Genomic DNA, 17531 nt, shown 5'->3' on the forward strand with positions numbered 1-17531 from the left:
ACCAAAAAACCCCAAACCAACCAAAAAACCCTGCAAAACCTCAGAGAACTCAGGACATAAAAGTAAGGTTAAAAGCCAAAAAAACCCCATGGGAGTTCTTCTCCCAGCTTCTCCTCCCCTGTCCTGCTCCTGCTCTGCCTGTGCTCGGTGTGGATGTGCCACTGCTCTGCACTCTCCCACATGCTGCTCCTGGCGTGCTGCTGCAGGGGATGGCTCTGGCACACACAGCTCTGGGCATTGCCAGAAGTGCCCTGCCTGCCAGCCCAGCAGCAGGCCCCCAAGCCAAGGAGCACGGGCCTGTGTGTGGCATCACAGGGGCCTCCCCAGGCCAGGATGTTGTGGTGAAAGTCAGATGATGAAGAGAGGTTTGGGGCTCTCTCCGTGCCCAGATAACCACGACAGCCTGCAGGGTCTACGAGAGCTCCTCTCTGCAGCTCAGCATGTGCAGCCTGGCCCTGCCCCTGCCCACCGTGGCACAGCTCCATCCCAGGCTGCCAGTGAGGCAATTCCCAGGGGCACAGGGAGGGGAACAAGTCACTGGCACAGAGCACAAGTCCTGGCACACCTGAACAGGTACTGAGCACTGCTGGACTCCAGACTGCACACTTAACAGTAAAAACCATTATCACACCAAATAAATACATAAACATACTTTACTTCAGGTGACTTTATATAGTAATGTCCTGCATGTACCATTGCTGAAGTCTTTAGTGAGTTCCTTCTCCGGTAAACTCTGATTTTTTTTTTATTCTTTTTAATTATGTACTATTCCAGAAATGTCATCCTATTTCCCACTGTCACACAAAGTGCCTGAGGCTGTGATTGAAAAATCTTATGAAAAGACTCATATTCTGTTTCTAATCAGATATGTTTCTGTCTTTAGAGTACCTGCTAGTTTCTTTTTGCCTGCATGACATTTCTATTTTGATCTAACCTCTTCTTTCCCTCCCCCTGTTGCAGTGCCTCTGTCTCCATGGCCCATTTCTCCTTCACAAGTTGTTAATGTGAAAAAATTACACTGCCCCATACCTGGGCAGGTCAGCTTCAAGTACTCCTGAATCACAGCTTCAGCCCATGTTTATGGTGGCTAACAATGAAAAGTGTTTTTACGCTGAGGATAATGGTGTATTTGCACTGTAAGATAAACCTTAGATGTAAAAATCATTATTTATTTAATAGGCACATCAAAGAATACCAGGGAGAAGGGAATTTCAAAGTTTCCCAGAATAATTAGATTTCTGCTATTATGTGAGGTATTTTTTTTTCTCCTGACTCAATAATAATGAGTAATAAAAGTGTAGTTCTCAGAAATCATTTAAAGCACTACTAGACTGAGAAGAAAAAAAAAAGAAGAATTGTTTCCTCAGGAGCTAGAAATCTAGTAAGCAACAGGACTGCACAGCTAATGAGAGAAAGAAAGGCCTGACTTGGAGCAGACTGCAGCACTTCCGAAACCTGAGACAGATTTTCTCCTAGGAAGGAGGAGAAGTACCATTGGGAAAGCTCCTTGCTTGATTTCCTATGGTCCTTTCCTTAATTAAATGCATATTTAAATAAGCAGGAGCTCAGCAGTGGAAGTATCCTATAGCATCATTGTGCATTGTGCTCAGGGCACAGAAGCACCACTGAGGGCAGCCCTGGCCCCAGCATTGCACGTTCGAGGTAGGGAGTGCCACAGAAAAGACATCCTTTGTGCATCTCCCCTTACAGATTTGTCAGAAGGCCTTTCTAAAGCCTCTGATGACTGACTGTGAAACAAGGCCCCAGTTGATTAAGAAAGCGACTGGCTTGGCGGAAGAATGAGGTCCTCAGTTTAAATTCAGCCTGGTTTCCGTTTTCTGCCTCCTTTCCATGGCTCACAGTTTTTTAACCCTTTGCTCTGCCTGGCTGAGCAATGGGAGGCTGTGGGTGCCCATGGCTGTCCTGGGGCTGTGCTGATGCCCCCAAGCCCCAGGCTGGCAGGAGAAGGCTCAGCAGGCAGGACTCGTGGGACAGCTGTGTGCCCAGGAGCACAAAGGAGGAACCAAGGGAAAAGGGCATCCAGCAGTGAAGGAAGGCTCACACAAGAGCCTTTTTTCCATTTTTCTCATAGTACTTTCAAGTACTATCAAATACAAAGGTATATTTTCCTTTGTCCTAAATACTGTATTAAAAAAAAAAAAAAAAAAATCTGTTTCAAGTGGCCCAAAGTATATGGCTGAAAGCTTTTCAGAGATAATAATCTGCAGGTGTGTTCCAGCCCTAGACAGTGATGGATCTGCTGCAGGGAGTCCTTCCAACAAAGAAAGGGGCTCCTTCTTGTGGGATGTGCAACACAGCAGGAATGAAAAGCTTGAAAGAATATTTATCTATGTACAGGTGACAAAGATAGTGTCAGTTTAATTTTAAAATCAATACAGGCATTGTAATTATTTCTAATAGCAGGAAGCAAGTCTCTTATGTCCCTTGTCATTAGGGCTGGTGAAGTCAGGACAGGGAACATAAGTGGGAGATTACTTCAGGACAGGAGAGAAAGGCCAGTTTCAGAGTATAGATCCCACCAGATGGATTTTTAATGTGTCAGGAGGAGTAAAAAGGAGGCTTATCCTCAACACAGTACAGGACTTTTGAGAGAATAATACTAACAATAGCATATGCAACTGTCATAAGGAAATTTTTTTCTGGACCAGCTCCAAGAAACAAGGTCTGGACCAAAAAAAAAAATCCCTCCAATAACCTGTGTGATAAATACAATACTTTCTTGAAACTAGAAAGAGAAGTAGAAAGGCTGGAAAGAGCACTATTGTGCATGACTTTTGTGGTATTTTTGTGGAAAACTGACTAACAAGCACATGATGTGCAGCTTGGTAGAGTGGGGGGAAAGTGCTGGGACAGAAACCTGAGTTTCCTGAGAAATTATTCTGACTGACATTAAAACAAACTCAGTTCACACATTTGTAGGAGAAAAACTCCACTGCCAGATTTCTAATGAAGAGGTAGCCATGATCAAGCACAAGAAGCAGAGGCATGGCAAAGGTTTTAAAAACTGGCAGCATACTGAAGAAAGTCTATATGGAATATGTTGGCTCCAACTGCAATATTGAAACAGCTGTTGAATTTCAGGCTAAAAAAGCATAAAATATTGAGAACTGGTAACACAAGCTCCAATTCTGAAATGCTTGTGTGACAAACAGAAGAGAAACTCATTAGGCAGCTGAAAATGTCACAGACTAATTGTTTCATTTTGCTAGCTACCCTCTGTGGCATGCATATCAAAAACCACTCATAAAGATGGGGAATAGTCAACTTTTTAGGAGCAGTAGTAGACTCTGTGACATCTGAGCATCTCCATGCTCCAAATTCTTGCTGTCTGGCACCACAGTAAAGAAATGTCACTATTCCCATTTTGCAGACAGGGAGGTAGATGAAAGCAAATGAAGTGATTTCCTAAAGGTTGCACTGAGAGCTTGTTCACAGGTCAGGGACTGAACCCAAGTTCCCAAAGAACTAGCTAAATCTTTGGCTATGGAGGTGTGGGGTTTTTTCTGAGTTGTGAAATGGGTCATTGTTAATAGTCCAGGATTGTTACTCTTTTCTCCTTTGACAGATTTAAGGGTTTTCAGTGCCACCTCCTCGTTCTCTTGTATTTTATATAGAGCATGCTCTGCATATTTGGTTGAAAGCCAAGCGTGCCTCAGTTCCCCATCTGCTCTTTTTATGTTGCAACTTCTCTCCCATCCCACCTCTGCATTGTCTCTTCTAAGTGTATCTCTAATCTCAAGCAGTGCTCAGCAAACCCAGATAGCAGTGTCACAAGGGGTGGCTGCAGCAGCAGTGCCCCTCTTGGTGTCCACAGTGCATCTATGGAAAACTTGAGCAGCCCTAAAACACATCACTGGGTGTTTGAGATTATTTTCAAGAACCTTCACTAAGCATCCACCAGGAATAGGGAGACAGCTGTTAACACTCCAGAAATACCAAGTGAAGGTTTGAATGCCAATCCAGAAAAGGAGTTGAAAATATAGTAGATGATTTATCAAGGGCATATTGGAGAAGTGTGAATAGAGATGGTGCTGTCATGATGTATCTTAAAGTGCCTGATATTGAAATGACTTCTTAGAGATTTCCAGTCAGACATGGCAGAATCCATGATAATTGCCAGTGTTAAGGGAGTCTCTGATAAATGGGCACCAAAAGGCAAAATGTGAAGAGCTTGAGGACAAGGAGACTTGTTGAGCACAAAGGAATTTGGCTGATTTGGTTTGCTTTGTGAAATTTTTTGGTTAGTATTGGGTTTTTTTGTTTGTGTTGGTTTTTTTTTTTTGTTTGTTTGTTTTTTTTTGGGGTTTTTTTTTTTTTTTTTTTTAGTTTTGATTTTTTTTTTTAACATTCCAATGGAAATGGTTATAAAGAATTAAGAAGAAAATGGCATTTAGCACTATCCCACTTGCTAGCAGTGGCAGTTCTCCCACTCTACATCCAGAAAGGACGGAGAGAGGACTGAGGTCTGGGGATGGAGCAGTGAGTGTGGTGGGGACTGAAGCAAGAGTATCTGCTGCTTTTGTTTCCCCCACTTCATCTCTGTTGGTGTCAGAGGCAGCTGGGAGGCAGCCAGTTATGCCAAGAGAAAAAAAATCCAAATAATAGGAATTGGTAATAGAATATAAGGGATACTTGGCAAGAGAGTTGTCCAAGAGAAGAAGTGTTTTAGCCCTAGGTGTGAGGTGTGAATTGCTGAATGCAGCATGTTTAGGAAGGATGGATGCAGGATCAAAGGAGCTGCTGGCACTGCTTGAGTGATCCATAAGCTCGGTTTTGTCTTCGTTGTTTGGAGCTGGCTTTTAGCTTATGCTGTTCTAGTACTGCACTCTTTGACAGCAGCTTAAAAAAAGCAGGAGTCAGCTGCTCTGAGGGACCCGTGTGTCCCACCTGGGAGCACAGTCCAAGTCCATCTGGTAAGTAGCTGGCCCTGTGTGGGCACAGATGCCACTTCTGTGCACACAGTTGCCATGCCAGTGCCGAGAGATGTGGTGTGTGTGAAAACTCAAAAATCGAGTCTTGAAGGTATGGGGGTCATTACCAGAGATGTAATGTACCTTGAATCTCTTTAATAACAGTCTCTTAGAACAAGATGATCACAAAAAGAGACCGGCAAGTTTCCGTGCATCTTGAATACAGTGTATGGATCCTGGGCTCTGACTCTCTGTCTTTGATGTTGGGTAATTACTTATTTCTATGCAAACTGGACTCCAAATGCTGCTGAACTGGAATTCAGTTGTTCTGTGTTGCTCTGCAAGTGTGAACAGACCACTCCTGAAAGGTGAGGGAGATCTGTGGTGTTTGGTGGCTGCCTGACACTGGTTCTACACAAGTGTGAAAAGCTGGGGCCAGACTTGCTGTATTTGACTGAAACAGGCTTAATAAAAATGTCTTTGTTCTGCCTCTGAAAGGAAATAATATCCAGTAGGCAGTTCTCTGTTCTTGATGACAGTGAACACTCAGTACAAGTGATGTGATATTAGATTGCTCAACACTTAACATGGAGAAAAAGCTTATAAAAATTGGATATGTGAAGATTTATTGAGAGAAACCATGGCAAGCTACCAGGAACTCCTCTGTGACAGAAATAGCCACCCTAAGAAAGCAAAGTCCAGAGCACCTCTGAGGTCAGGGCTGTCCAGATGTGATAGTAAGAAATGGTATCTCTAGAAGCACAGGGAGTCTGAAGTGCTCTTGGCAGAATTGGATGGATGAGACATGCTGGTGCTCTGAGCTCTCTCAAAGCTACTTTAGGCCTAATACCCAGCCTTTCTCCTACAAGTTACTAAACCCTTGCTTTGATATGTGCCATTTATTTAACACAAATGATTGTTCAGCCTGAACAAATACCAGGCACAAGGGGCAGGCATGAAGGCACCAGGCACTACCTTTGGTCTAGTGTATGAAACAAGTGGGAAATTCCTCAGGAAAGCTGAATTTGCTTTATGCAGCTCATTGTCATCTGGATTACCTTCTTGCACCTTCCTGATTACATGATTGCCAAAAATCTTCCTCTGATGCCACAGGACATGAGAGCAACATAAAGCCAGGGCAACATAAGGTGTCTGACTCCTGTTGCTTCACACACCATGTGCCCCTTACCCCTCCAGGCACAGTTAGAAGAACCCTCTGTGAGGGGACTTACCTGCAGCTATTTGAGCCTGGGCAGGTGTTTGACATGGCCCTCCATGACCTCTGAACCACAGAGTGCACCAAATGAACTGCAGATATGGCTGCTTCATGGCATTGTTACGCATGGCCCTCCATGACCTCTGAACCACAGAGTGCACCAAATGAACTGCAGATATTGGCATTGTTACCTGGGGGAGGCACATCCACGTTCTGCTGCAGAAATACAGCTCTCTGTCAATTATCCAGGAACTCATGAAGGCAGAAACCTTCATCCATGTATTTATGGTCCTTGAGTAAGTGACTCTGGAGACAAGCTGAAAGGAGCCATCATTTCTGGGGTGATCCTCTCTCCTCGAGCACTGACAGCTTTCCTGAGTGCTGTCATCCCAAGGGAGGGCACTGGGGCTACCCCATCAATCATTCCTGGAGTGTCGTCAAGCCTGAAGGGGCAAGAGCAAGCCTGAGCCAAGGATGCTGCTGCCTGTGTGGGAGCTTTCTGACTGAACAGCTCATCCACTGGGCCCAAATGGTGCAACTGGAAAACAAAGCAGCAAAATCCTAGCTGACAAAAGTGGATGGAGGCAAGCCAGGACTAGAGCAAAATAAAAGCTACAAATAAAATATAGATCATCTCAGCCCAGTTTAAAAAAATAAAAAGGATTCTTCTGTGGCCAGGGTAGTCCATGCAGTGATGGGCACAGAGAAGGCTTGGGAATTTGGATCTTGATTTATGTCCCCTTTTATGACACTGGAACACAGTGGGGAAGACAGAACTATAAATCCAGCACAACAAAAATAGAAAAAGTCATGTTTTTCTTTTAGAAGAAGGGGATGTGGGACAGCCTCTGGTTCACTGTGTCCTGTCTTGGTTAAAGGGTAGCTTTAATCTCTGGTCTGCTGGGCTATGTGTGTTTGGGGTGAAAAGGTGGTGACCCAGGGAAGACCCTGAGAGAGACTTTGGTGCAGAGCTGAGGTTTTCTGAGACTGGTCCATGAGCCCATCAACTTCTATGTGGTTTCAGAACGCAGACAGCATACACAGCTTGGAGACTGGAACACACCTCCAGAACTGTTATGATAGCTGTGGAAATGACAGTCACTCTCTGTGGAGCCACAGCAAGATGGATCACTGTGGCAACATCCTCTGTCCAGGAAGGGATACTCTGGTGCTTGGGCCCCAGCCAGAGGTTCAGACTTGGGAGGGAAATGTGCTCCACCAGAGCTGTTCAGCCTCACACCATGACTTCAGTGTGCCTAATTACTTCCTAATTACTGGGGGAACCACGGGCTGGTTCCCATGGTGCAACTGTCCAGGCTCCCACCTTCTGGCATGGTGAAAGGTGACAGGGTGACCAGCCTGGGACAGGCTGAGCACCTTCCCTCGCTTTCCTGGCGGTGCTAGGATCCATGATGGGTGCATCTGCTGAAGGCTCAGAAAGAGAAGGAGTTTGTGCTGGTGCAGCACGGAGGGGACAGGCAGAGACAATCTCGTGTGTGGCAGGGGCTGGCCTTGGCCATCTGGACAGAGTTTGAGCTGGCACTGCCACCCAAAGGGACAGAAATAAATGGAGTGGTTGGGAAGCTGTGGAGGATAACCACAGGGCAAAAGCACGGGCTGCATCTGTCCACAACACCCACACACCATGGGAATGGCGCTGCTGAGGCCTGGGAACACTTCAGCATCCTGTGTGTTCCCCGCTTCCTTTGTTTTTCCCTTGTGGTATCATTCCCTGTGAGCACTGACCTGAGCAGATGTGACGTATTTAAGCTTCAGTCTAGCTGGTTGTACTAAAGAAATGTCTTTTGTGATTAAAGGTGATTGTTCTGTTATTGGTAGTTGTAAAAAAAATTTCTGAACCTTACTGTTTCTCTATTTTTTAAGAGTATGTGTCTCCCATAGTGCTGCTGGATTTTACTTTTTAATTACAAATAAACAAACCAACCAATCCCCAAACAATATTTATGTCATATGTTCTTATATGTTCACCATGTATTGTAATGTATTAAATCTTTCTTACAGACTGACTGATAGTGGGTAGTTGGTCTTAGAGTCCTAAAGCACAGTAGAAACCAAACTTAAAGAATTATATTTGACGGTAATCCTGGTCCATTTTCTCCTGGTCTCTAAATTTACCAATTTTTTTTTTTTTTTTTTTTTGTTACATACCACTCCTCCGAAGCAGACTGCTCTTATACCTCAGAAAATGGAGACATTAATTCACAAATTAGTGTGGCATTACTAAAACAAACTCCACCCTCTTCTGAAAGAATGAGTTTGAATTGTGAACCATTCAGTCTACTGCTGCCTTCAGAAAATGAAATGCCACAAGCTTCAGAAACTTAAGAAATTGTTAGCTTGGACTCCATCTCTAGGAAGGGGACAGGGAAAAGGACCTTTCCCATCAAGTCTTAAATTAACTCTTTAAATTTTGAACCAGCTAATCCTGTCTTTATTGTTGTTGTAGCACAAACTGACTCAATGGGATGTCTGGACTGAACCATAGGCAAGAATCTCTCCTCCCAAGCAGAGAGGATTCCTGGGAGAAGCTCATGCTGGAATGCAGAAGGGAGTGGACAAACCCAAGACACTGAGGCACCAAATACACCAGAGGTGGTGAGTGGAGAAATAAATAGGTGAAAATAAAAAAAGAATGTTTGTCAATATGATGGCAGGTGCTTTAAACATATGAAACTTTTATATCTATCTATGTGTATATATAAATATAAAAAAACTCACCTTACCCAGAGTTGAGTTTTTAATTGCCAAGCCCTAGAGACCTAGAGAGGTCACAAAAAAACCTGACAGAAGGCACAGAAGATGAAGATCATTAGCATGATTAGAGTTCAAGTGCAGGCAGGAAAATAAAGAGACCAGAAATACCTTGCTGAGAAATAACAGGGTTTTCAAAGCAAGCCTTGAAGTATGTTTATTAGTGGAAAGGCAAGAAACCTTTACTTTTAGCCAAAGACTGCCTGATCTGCCGTCTTACACCTTATTTTAGCAACACTACCAAAGCAAGATCTCCTGTGTGTCACTTCAGCTTGCAAACTCAGAAGCTGCCTTTGCTTTGGGAAGAGGCAGGCTAAGGTGAGCTGCTGAGGTTTGGCTGAGGGGTCAGGTCTGGCAGGATGTGATGAGGCAGGATTGTGGCAACAGGGAGCTGGAAGTGCCATGCCTGGGGCAAGCCCTGGTGCACAAAGTGCAGCCAGGCTGGCTCAGGCAGGAGCCAGGGACGTTGGCACTGTGCCCTGGCTGCTGCTGGCCTTCCCTCCTGCCCCAGTGGCCAGTGATTACAGGCTGCAGCTGCCAATTCCCCCAGAGGGTGGTTCAAACCTTGGGGAATCACAGCCGTGGCATTGCTCTTCTGGACCCTGTCCTTTAGGGGTTCACTGCTGGCTGAGCAGGCCCATGGCTTGCCTTCTCCAACAGCCTCAGCAGCAGCCTGTTTCATCCAAGCAGGTTGAAATCAAACCCCTGAACCTTGTTCGTCTCTACAGGCCTCTGAAAGAGAACAGTAATCAAAACTGATTTAATATTCTTGGCCTGACTATCAGAACTTATCCTCAGATCTTGTACTTGTGGGGTTCCCAGACGAAGTAAGGAATGATGCATCTGACTCCATGTTCTTAGAAGGCTAATTTATTATTTTATGGTACTATATTATATTAAAGAATACTACACTAAACTATACTAAAGAATACAGAAAGGATACAGACAGAAGGCTGAAAGGATAATAATGAAAACTCGTGACTCTCTTCAGAGCCCTGACATAGCTCGGCCGTAATTGACCAATAAGTCAAAACAATTCACATGAAACCAATGAAACAATGTTGGATAAACAATATCCAACCACATTCCAAAGCAGCAAAACACAGGAGAAGCAAATGAGATAATATTGTTTTCCTTTTTTCTCTGAGGTGTCTCATGTTCCCAGGAGAAGAATCCTGGGCAAGGGGATTTTTCCAGAAAATATGACTGCCACACTCAGAGGATACAATGTACTTGTTAGCCCCAAAAGCCACTTGAATGGGTGGATAAAACACAACAAAACCAAAAACCTGAATTCCTAATCTGTAAATCTCTGGAGAGAATATTAGCTTTTTATTGTTTCCCTATCAATAAAATGCAGGAAGTAGTCCTAAATGCCTCACCTCTACAGCTTGCCATTATTTATCACATCAAATGTCCTTTCTTCCAGGCTTTTTGGTTTGCTCCTGCAGATAGATTATGCAAACATGTTCAGCATATGGAGCAGAACAGATCCAAACTCTGTTCAATCAAATGCAAAGTGCCTTCATGTGCTGCTGCTGCAGAGTGTGAACTCTCAGAGAAGGCAATGCACTGAACTGTATTATGAACTGAGAGTATGAAAACACCCAGGTAGTCTTGGAAAAATGGTTAATCAGTAAGTATTCATTGGAGTTGGCAGGCAAGCACATTTTACAAATGTTTGTTTCATAAATATTTATTTTAAGAATTGAATTTTGGGAGTTTTCAGACAAAAGAAGCCATAAAATGGTGAAGAAAAACTTCAAGGTTGACATTCTTGTGTGTGTGATATTTTTTTGCTTTATATTCCTTTTAACCTCTTTTCTTCTTTTTCATTTTCAAAGAACTGAAGAAACTAAAATCTACAAAAACCAGTCTCAGGCAGAATGTGGAGCCAGTGCCAGGTATCCAGAAGAATGAGTCAGTAATAAAGAAACCTACAGCTTGTAACCAAAATGCCTCGAGCTGTTTGCATTAAGTTATCTTGAATAAACTATGTGTTGTGTATTTCCTGAAGAGCATGACCAAAAACTCACTGAGAGTATGGATCTCCAAGTAAGTTATGGCTAAAAGCCTGACTAATGTTTTATGTGTCTTTTTGGTGCATTTCCAAAAGGATGTTTGTTTGTTTTTACTCATTTCTTACTCATGAAAAAAAAACAACCAACAACCCAGTGAACTTAAGTAGGGTTTACAATACAGGATTCATTTTTCATTTGTTAGAGAGCATTTCCTCTAGACTGTAGACAAATTGTTTCCCGGCACAGAAAAATCTGTATTGATGTGGTCAAGATTTAAAATCTAGCAATGTACTTCCTCTACTGGGGATGTTCTGAATTTCTTCAGTGCAGTGAATCATTCTGGTGGTGGAACCAAACTCAACTTACTTATGTTGAATGGCAAAAGGACAACAAAAACTTTCCCAAATTTGAAAATATCACTGAAAAAGAATAAAAGCACAATTGTCTTCAGCCATTATGGGCTGCCCTAATTTGAATCACATGGGAAAATGCTTTGTTAATGGCTTTCTTCCTGTACTCTTCATTGGCAACAAACCAAACCAAACCCTTTTCTTTGTTCTTTTCCTTTATGCATTGTCTTTCCATCTGGTTTTAGAAGAAGCTGGTCCTGTGAGTTAGCAAAGATTTTGAAGTACTAGAGATCTGGGGTCATTTCTACAGATGCTCACGACAGCCATGGACTGACCACCTCCATTACTGTTCTGTAAAATGGGAATATTCCACTTTACCTCAGGAGGCTGTTGCTAGAAAATCTATTTATTGCTGTAAGATGTCCAGCTACCACAGGATTATTTAAGGCATATATATAGTTCGTATTTTTCCTTACAAGTGTGTGCTGTGTAGAGTTTAAGCTAATAAGTCCTGATGATGATTTATGATGAGGAATTCACTCTTAAGAGGAACAAATTTGAATAGATTTAAATACATACACGCAAAAGAAATATGTGCAGCCTCCCAGAACTCTTTGAAATATAAATGTGAGAATTCCTTTAGGTATAGTGCTGGAAGCCTTCGTGTCAGACCATATTGTCAGGTGCCAGGCAGAAGGAGCCAGCCAGAGTCACTGATTTATGCAGCTTTCTGCTGGAAGACCCCAAAGACTGCAACTCTCTATCTCTCTCAGCCACGGGGCAGGAGGTGGGACCAGCTCCATTAATGCCTCCTTCAGCTTTTAAACCCCAGCAGAAGGTTTACTCCCATGTGCTCGGGACCTACAGTCTTTTGTTTGCTTTTCTATACCAGCGTCTCCATGTTTGATATTAATTTTATTCCCTTCCTTGGAGTATTATTTACAACTGAAGAGCAGAATGTTATAGGCTGAGCTGACAGGGCACTAAATATAGCAAAAGCAGGGCAGTTCCCCACTCTAATCATCTCCTTCTGCTTTTATGTAGATAGTAAATGATGGGCCACAGAGGGAATTGCCATTTGTCTCTAGGAAATACATGTCAAAGGAGTTTAAGCGCTACATCCTGCCCACACGGGGAAGTTAATTTAGGCTTGACGCAGCAGTGCTGGCTTTTCCTAGCACTGAGGAGTTGCAGATGAGCTCTTTAGTCCTTCAGCTGAGTGCCATAGAGACCGTGGTTTTGAATAGGGTATTTACAATGGCAAATGGCACCATTTCTAGCCTGAAGGAACAGGCAAATTTCAGCCAAAACCCGGTGCCATTCATGCACATCATCCCTCTCACTGCCCTGTGTCTGTCTGAGCCTTGGGCAGCAGCCCTGCCTTGGCCGGGGCTCGGCTCTGCCCCACCGGGACCCGGGCCAGCCTCGGGGCTGCCATTTGCTCTGTTTCTGCCTTGGGCTCGTTCCTCTGACTTGCCTCCCCTGAGCCAGCTGACTTGCCTGGGCTTTCTTCCCTCTGCCAAGTCTGCTTTGCTGCCTCCTTTCAGGTCTGGAGCTGTTCTGCTGCCTGCTCTTTTAACAGCTGCCCAAGTGCGCAGGAAGAGTTGGACCAACACTAAAACCTCGCCAGCTCTGCTCACTTGGGTCCTACAACCTAAACGCAGCATGCAAAAGTTTAAGCAGCAGCTTTGCTGATGGGGCTTAGCCCTAAACCCACACAAATCCAAGGTAATCTGGAAGCAGCTCACTGCTGCTTTAATATCAGCGCGAGGTGGAAGGAGCTGGGAGCTGTGTGCGTGCCTTGACAGAGAAAGTTTGTGATCTAAAGGTTTCAAAATCTGCATAATGAAAACTGCCAGAAAGTTTAGTGCAGCAGTTCTGCTTTTCCCCGTGCAGAGCTACAGGGCACAGGTTAAGGCTCAGCTCCAAGAAGAGTGAGGTATTGCAATGCAAAGGAGCAGAGGAGATGCTGAGTACAAGGATATCAGTTAAACTTTCTGACCAGCCTAAGGGTTCTTCATGTATTTTATCTGCTGGCTGACTAATGTAAAATACAAAAGTATTCTGCCTGGCAAGCCAGGAGCAGAACTGCAGTCTCCACCCTCCCAAAGGATGATTTAAATACGAAGCTATGATGCCGTGTTCTTCCTTTCCTTCTGCCTGCTCAAATGCATTTTTAATTCTTTAATGCAAAGTAGGAAGGCACCAAAATCTCTCTTTCTCCAGAAAAGCCTGAGATAGGGTAGACAGAGACTTCTCCTACCTTCTGCCTGCTCAAATGCATTTTTTAATTCTTTAATGCAAAGTAGGAAGGCACCAAAATCTCTCTTTCTCCAGAAAAGCCTCAGAGAGGGTAGACAGAGACTTCTCTGGGAATACCAGCAACTCTCCTCCTGCCTTCACTGGAATTAAAATCACACTCGCTGTGTTCTAAGTGACCACCTCACCCTGAGGTACAGGAAGAATGGGGTGCTACCTCCTCCTTAGCTGTGAGCTGGAGCACAGCACCAGGTACTGTGGTATTTTTTACCTAGGCAGTCTCAGCAGAGACCAGAGTCACCCAGTGAGCCAAACCACCAGCCTGACTGTACAGGAGTGTGGGCAAGAGCAGAAGCTCAGGCTTAGTCCCCCAAGGGATATGAGCTCTTACGGTCCACTCTGGATTTAGACATTCTTTGTGAAATGACCATTCGGTAAGAATTCTCTTATACCCTCGTGAATGCACAAAATACAGATGATTATAGTGGTCTATAAAACCCAAAAACTGGACACACTGTTTACTTCAGTAATTATTTGCTCATTACAGGCAAAGCATTCCAGAGTTGCTCCTCCTGAGGTGCTAAGGTCACCTGCTTTGGTGATTGTGTTGTAAGCCTGCTGTATCCCAAGGCACCAATACTTCCCAGTTAAAACACTGCAGATGAACACAATGAAAGCCAATAAAAAAATCCTCCAATTCCAAAGAACTGTTGATTGGAAATGTTTCCTTATTTCTGACACCAATGAAGGCAGCCTGCTTATTTGCAAGGGTGAAACAGAGTACAAACTTTTTAATCTTCAATCCCAAATTCACCTAAAAGATTTAGGGCCAAATATTCCTCTTATTTACACCAGTGTAAATTTAGGGAAATTTCATCCAACTTAATGTACTGCCAGGTGGTGGATTTTGCCTCAGATCTCATTATTTTTGGGTTTTTATTTATATTCAGCCACTGTGTGTATACACAGATACAAAGCAGTAATTTTTGCCAGCAAGAAGAGAGTGGAGTTTGCTATATAAATCGGTATTTCTCAGTCAATATGTTGCAACCCCTGAAGGGGTTATAAAAACCATCTGGGGGCTTGTAAAGAACTGAAAATTTTATAACAATCTAAAGCAAAGAAAATGTCATTTCTTCTACTCTCCATAGAGCAGCACCATTCTCTTGGCAACCTGTCAAAACCATACATGAAACAATAAATTCTTTAGGCTTATCACTTTTACCATATTTTTTTTCTTTAGCTTTATAAAACATGGATGAGAACTGGAAGTTTCTCCTTTTTCCCCCTTTTATGTAGGATTTCCTATCTGAACTGCTTGAGAAATGTTGCTTTCAAATTTTTGGCCTCAAAAGGCAGTAAATTTCTTTAAGGGCCTCCGCCTTGGTCTTCTCCTAACCTGCTTGTTAAAACTACAGCCTATTTTGTCAAGCTTAGGCTTGTTTGTGTTGGAGCCAGTTTTTCTATTTCACTGTGACTTTCTGCCTGTCAGTTTCCTCTTTCAGCCTAAATCATACAGGGAAAAATCAACATTTCCCTTTGTGGGAAGAGATGTTTTGCATCAAGTGGAAAAAATGGATGAGATTTCCTGTATCCTCATTAGCAAGGTGGTGTATGGTTTGAAATCTGCCCTTTCTAAGGTGAGATACCATCTAAGAGCCTCTCTGCTTTTAAGTGTAGCCTCACAGCACATACAACTTTTCAGTGAATTTTGCTTTCATGTACACATCTTTCATCTCTGTGCATAGGTGCTTATCTATGAAATTAATTCAAGTAGCAACCAAGTGTGTCCCACCTAAAGGAATCAGAGAATAAATTCAGAAAAAAAGGCTCATTGTTGGTTTTTTCCCCTTCCAGGATGAGATGCCTCACACAAGGACTGGGCAGGCAGCAGAGCTGGTGGCTCTGAGACCCTGAGCGGGGTAGGGGGGAAAGGAGAGGATGGCAGTGCTCTCCTTTTGGCAGCTGTTTGGTTGGGTGGGCAAATCTCAGGCAGCTTCACCTCAAACTCCTCTTGACTTCAGCTCTTTTGCCTGATTTCCACAAATCAGTTCTTTGTTGATGCAAAGTACTTAGTAGGTGTGGTGCCTCACTCTTTCCAAAAAGCCTGACTTGTTAACTGTTTAGTGGGCACAAATTTGGTAGCTTAAGCCACTTGCTAAGGAACAGTGCTTTCTTGCCTGGGTGGGAGGTGATGCCCAGAGCCAGGAGCTGAATGAGCTGTGGGCGATGTGGCAACAGCTAAGGGGAGGAACTGCACTTCTAGCTTTTACTCTTCAGCTCCAGCTACACTGGGCTGGAACTGTGCTGTCCAAACTGGGTGGAATCAAAACTTGGACAATTTCATGTCATTTTCATTTGCTTGGAACACAGCTTCCTTTTCCCTGTCCCATTTCTACTGAAGACAGACTACAAAGTCTGCACGTGCAGAGGATGGGTTCGGATCCAAGCCGAGGGCGTCTGGGGGCTTGGCTGTTGGCTTAGGTCTTCAGGCTGTCGGACTAGAACCAGGATTCCTGCTCCAGTTTCTGAGTTCAGCTAGCTAGTCAGGGTCTAGCTCTTCAGCTGCCTTCCAGATGCCAGATTGTACCAAAATGCTCCTAAAATCATTCCGTGGTGTTTTCCCATGGGGTTTGCATGATGCTGAGTGGTTGGGCAAGAGATCTGACATGGTCTATGCAGCTTTCTGCCTTCATGCCTGAGAGAAAATGGCTACCCAAGGGTTGTCTCTGCTAATATGAAAAATCATGCAAAAGGTGGCTGTTGGGTATTTTTGTGGGTTTTTTGGTTCCTTAATTAATCTTTATTCTCAATTCAGAAATGTATCTGTGTATGAAACATTTTGGGAAAAGAGGGTAAATTTTAATTAAAATTTAAAAATCGAGCTGGTTAGTAAATAGCCTAACAAATGTCCACCTCAGCTGGCACTGCCCACGAAGAAACCATTCCTGGACAGCCAGCACCAGCACCTTATCTTGGCCTAATTCTCCGTGCCCTGGCTGAGGCTGAGCTCCTTGCCTCTGAGCACTGCCTAGCTGTGCCACCTCTCTCATCCATGTTTCCATCATTTCTGTTTTGCCCACTCTCCCTGCACTGAGAGAGCCACCTTGATGGACACAAGGCTCTCCACCGTAAAGACCAGCAGCAGCTGCCACCGCTGCTGCTCCGGCTCGTGCCAGGAGATGGCTTGTTTTGATTTTTTATCCAGAGAAGTCCAAACTCCTGAGGGAAGAAATGTGGTTTATTGCATACTCATCCTGTTTCTTCAAAGCTGAACTGTGCCATGCATGAAAATTTTTTGGAAATCGGGAGCAGAAACGATGACTTAACAAGGCAGTGCTGTCCACTGCCACACCAACACACTGCCGGTTTTCCTGAAGTTGTCAGCACTACTGTTTTGTACAAAGAGTGGAAATTCCTTCTTGTACTTTGTCAGTCAGGAAGCCCAGGGCTGTCAGTCAGTGTTACAGTTAACATGTGTTTTCCCAGGTTTGCACTTCTGTCCTGCCACACTGCTCTGTGCCTGTGCTGCTACACTGAAGAGCAACAACTTCCCTCCCTGCGATCCCTCCCGTTGTTCGTGCAGATTAAAACCCCAGGGCCATACAAGGGATGGAGGTCCTAGGCTGAGCCATTTCCTCATCCCGTGGCTGCACTGGGGAGCACACGGGGAGGAGTCCCTTGGCCAAAACCCTCCAACCTCGCAGCACGCCGCTGGCGCTGAAGGGCCGCACGGAGCTGGCCTCGGTGCTCTCTGTCCCCTCACCGCTCCGGCGTGTCCTGCCGGGCCGAGCCTCGCCCCGTGGGCACTCCACCGCCGCCTCGGCTTCCCCTTGTCCCCGACACGGCCGCTGCGCCCCCGCTGAGCCAGCGGCGCTGGGGAGGCTCCCCGGCGCGATGCGGGTCCGACCCCCGGGCACACCGAGCTCAGGCCGAGCGCTGCCCGGGCTCGCCCCCCGCCCCGCTCCGCTCCGGGCCGCGG

This window comes from Pyrgilauda ruficollis, unplaced genomic scaffold (assembly GCF_017590135.1).
Source record: "Pyrgilauda ruficollis isolate IOZ18807 unplaced genomic scaffold, ASM1759013v1 scaffold36, whole genome shotgun sequence".
In the NCBI taxonomy this organism is placed as follows: domain Eukaryota; kingdom Metazoa; phylum Chordata; class Aves; order Passeriformes; family Passeridae; genus Pyrgilauda; species Pyrgilauda ruficollis.